A 4,122-nucleotide genomic window follows, 5' to 3' on the forward strand; every position below is an offset into this window, starting at 1 on the left:
AGTGCTGGTGAGGCTGTGAGGGTTTGGGGACACAGAGGTCTCCAAGCCTTCTCATTTCTGCTGGTGGTGATGTGGAGCCATAAGTCTAGGCAGAGGCAGTCCATCTGGAGCTCCAGCTTCTGTTGCGTGAAATGGCCTTGTTGAACATGATAGTGTATACAGATTATCTCCAATTATCAGTGAGTGAAGGAGCCCTTTACAAAATTTTAATTATTTCCCCTGTCCAAATGCTCCAGGTCCACCTCCACCTTCACAGAATCATAACCAGATTTCCTCTTCTGACTCACGTCTTCCCTTCTCCTTCTTCCCTGCCCCTGCCCCCACCCCCTCAAATTGGTTTGGCCTAAGGCCATGCAGAGTAATTTACCTAAACCCAACAAATATAATTAGAAAAGTAAATACGTTAGCCAAAAGAGTCTTATACTGTATTTCAAAATCAAATATAAGTAATGTAATACATGATAGGAGGTGCAAAGGCTTCCCAATCATCAAGTCCTTTGCATCTGTCATCATCTTAAACTAACCCTCACTGCAAACTTGGGATCTAGGCTTTATCATCCCCATTTTGTAAGTTTAAACAAACAAACAAAAAACCCAAGGCTTAAAAAGGTAAAGTAACGTTACCAATGTTACATAAATGTCAAGGTTGAGTTTTTAACCAAAGTATGTCTGACCCCCAAGTCTGTGGAGTTCTGTCCCCATCTAGTCCCAGGGTAGCCATTTATGCAGAAAAAGTAACCTTGGGCAAACCATTTTGCCTTCCACTGTCTCAGTTTCCCATCTGTAAAATGGGCCCAATGCTGATACCTAACTTTCCCCTCAACCTCAGTTCTGTTCCGGCAATCACATGAAGTGGTGTCTAGGAAAGGCCACAGAACTTTCAGGTACTGTGAAAATATAGTATTAATCCTACCCTTGAATTTAGAAGTGATTATGGCTTTTCTACCATTTAACCTTGTTGGTGTCCAGTGGTAGATTTCAGTTTAGCATATCTGGTTTATTTTTCACATTCTTGTTCTGAGGGTAACCTCTGGCTGCTGACTGTAAAATCTGTGTTGCTCTCTTCCCAGGAATTAGCATCTCCTGTTCCACAGGTGTACTTCAGCTGTACCTCAGGCCCCTGATTGCCAAGTTGTAGGTGTTTTATAACGTTCTTTCTTCTGGAATCCCAAGGGAGTAGTCCATATATACTTCTTTCCAGTAGTGAGCTGGTAAGTGTTTAACAGCTGGCTTTCCAATTGCGAATCTGATGTGAATGTTGGTTAGTAATTACATCTACAATAATAAGTAAGATAAAAGTGAAACAATGAAGACACATTTCAGAACTTCGCTGCTTTTTTTCCATATGAGCCACTTTTTTGCTGAATCAGGTAGTAGTTTTCAAAACTAGAAAATATTACCTCAATATATTATGATTCACAATGTCACTGCTACAGACGCGGCACACTTTTACATCTAATCTTACCGTATTAACATTTTCTCTATCACTGCCTTAAGTCGAGATAATCAACACAACAATAAATCAAGCCCTGAATATAGAGTGTGCCAATTTCTGTGGTGTAAATATTGTCACCATGGCCAATTTCAAGCTACCAATGTGACGTTACTAACTGTGGAACTGGGAAGAGAGTGGAGAGTCAGAGAGGGGTGAAGTTGAAGTAGGATCTTATAAGAAATGACAAATGAACAAGAAAGAGTATACCACGCTATAGTCTTCCCACCACATGTGTAATAGACATAACTCAAGCACATAGATGACAGTAAAGTGTAGTTTAAAAAAATTAGGATCTGATCTGTTGTTAGTATTTATTATCTTTTTAAGATATAATTAATTATATATTTGTATCATTTAATTTTTAACAATGGCTGCGTTCAACAACCAGCTTGCAAAATTCCTGAAAATTTACCAATCAGCTTTCACAAGCCAGTGCAAGCTTCAGCACACCACTGTCCCGTTCCTCTTCCCGTTAGCCCAGATGGGTCCCATGCTATCTGATGGCCACACCCTTTGTTAAATAGCTCCAGTTAGTCCTGATCCACGCAAATCAAGAGAACATTAGTCAGTGCTCAGCTTCTCCAAATAAACAACGTCAACAGCTTCAGTCCAGTGGAGTGACTTAATGATCTGTTTCCTTCAATAAACTGTGATTTCTGAACTCAGTTCAGATACCTGAGCGTCACAGTAAGCTGAGAGTGAGGCCTGGAGGCGTTCATAATGTAATATACTAAGTTTAAACTTGGCAACTGGATGACATTGTGAGAAACGGCTTTTTTTTAGGCTGATTTTGGGAGTTTGGGGTGTTTTTTTAAGAGTTAAGCCAAGGCAAAAAAACAACCCTTGCAACACATCACTTCACAGCGGGTCAGCCTGGGAGAGGCTATTCTGGGATATTCAAGCTAAAGAACCTCTTTTTAAACTCCAGGCAAACTAGAATCAGGATGCAGGGTTTTTATTTCTGTCTGTCATGGATTTACTGTGTAATCTCTGTCCAGTTTGTTCCCTGGGTGGGTCTCAGTTTACCTTCTGGAGAAGTCAAGTCAACTGCCTTTACCTAGGGCATTATTCGATTTTTGAACTGTAGAGACTGAAAAAAGATGGTTGCTAGGGTTTATCAGAGGGTTTGGAGTGTCTACTTGAGGTGTTCCTACTCAATGGAGAGTCAGAGAGGGCTGAAGCTGAAGTAGGATCTTATAAGAAATGACAAATGAACAAGATGTAACAGAGAGGAGGAGGAAGAGGAATAGGAAGGTGAAGGAGGAGTGAGGGCCTCCAAGCAACGTACCATGAAAACATCGGGCAAGTGGCTAAACTGCATCCAGTGTTCACTTTGCTAAGATGGAGAGTGAGGCATAAGATGATTTAGTTACAGAAGAAAAGGCAGGCAAGATGGAGCAGGCAGGTGCTTTTTGTCTGGGTTTGACAAGAGAGTTTCCTGGGTAGGGAAGGAATGTGATCAAAGTTATGATTCTAAGACCTGCCTGGAAGATGACCAGGGAGTGGGCAAACTTGGAACCAAAACCAGCCTCCCAAACACCCATGTAATATGGTGCCCTGGGCCACTGTATAAATAACCTCCCTCCTGTTCATCAGTAGGCTTTGTAGTTCTCAGCCTCTCTCCTCTGTAGAAAGTGTGAGCCAGCACTTTGCATGAAGAAGCATTAGAAGGGATCACTGCATACTTCTTTAATTGTCAAGAATGCATACATGCCATGCATATGAATGATACAGTGGACTTTGGGGACTGGGAAGTGGAGCAGATTGGGAGGGGGGTGAGGGATAAAAGACTACATCTTGGGCACCATGTACACTGCTTGGGTGATGGGAGCACCAAAATCCCAGAAATCACCACTGAAGAACTTAATCCATGTAACTAACCAAAAACCACTTGTACCCCACAAACTATTGACATTAAAAAAAAGAATTCCCACCGTGCCTTAAACTTATGTCATCTCACTTTTTTTTGTCAGCAGCCTAGAGGGAAGGGGACACAATCCCAATTTTAACACCAGAGCAACTGAAACCTACAGATATTAAATGACTTGCTCCAGATGACGACTGAGACTCAAACCCATCGCCTGGCCACAAGTCTTGTGCCCTATCTACACCAATCTGTCTCCGGTAAACCTAACTAGCTAGTCAACTTTTCCCATCCATGGGCCAGACACCTTTTGAAATAACAAACCATCTGATCTCTAGAAAAACTGAAAGGCCAGTTCCAGTTGTCAGACACACCAAGCTCGAGAAAGTCTCTCCCAAAAGTTCTCTGGAAAGCCCAGGGATTCTGAATTCCAAAGCCAGCCAAATTTGAATTTCCTCTACAAAGAGATAGTCCCTCCTGGTTTAGAACATAACCTTCCTCATTAGGCTGGTTCCATGTTTTGTAATAACTTTTGCTTACACCACAAAATTGTCATAGATTATGAAAACACAAAGGCCTTGGAAAAAAGGCCCAGAGCCCCCTGGAAGTCATTATTTCTTCCTTTAGCAATTGCTGAGTTAAGCACTGTAAATATGGTTCCCATCCTGCTCCCCTTCCCCCGCCCTCCCTGGCCCCACGATCTGCTGGACATATGTTCAGAAGAAAGCGGGGACGTGGGGTGGAAGAAGATTCGCATGTCGTG

General features: G+C 42.2%; 1 long non-coding RNA gene across 1 annotated transcript in view; it reads right to left on the bottom strand.

Annotated features, from left to right (window-relative positions):
- Positions 1-402: 402 nt before the first annotated feature.
- LOC108533729 (uncharacterized) overlaps positions 403-4,122 on the bottom strand; it is a 5,240-nt gene continuing 1,520 nt past the window's right edge. The window contains exon 2 of the long non-coding RNA XR_001886808.1: positions 403-1,275. This is a non-coding gene — a long non-coding RNA (uncharacterized LOC108533729). The remainder of the gene's footprint in view (positions 1,276-4,122) is intronic.

Source organism: Rhinopithecus bieti, unplaced genomic scaffold (genome assembly GCF_001698545.2).
Source record: "Rhinopithecus bieti isolate Rb0 unplaced genomic scaffold, ASM169854v2 scaffold_11252, whole genome shotgun sequence".
In the NCBI taxonomy this organism is placed as follows: domain Eukaryota; kingdom Metazoa; phylum Chordata; class Mammalia; order Primates; family Cercopithecidae; genus Rhinopithecus; species Rhinopithecus bieti.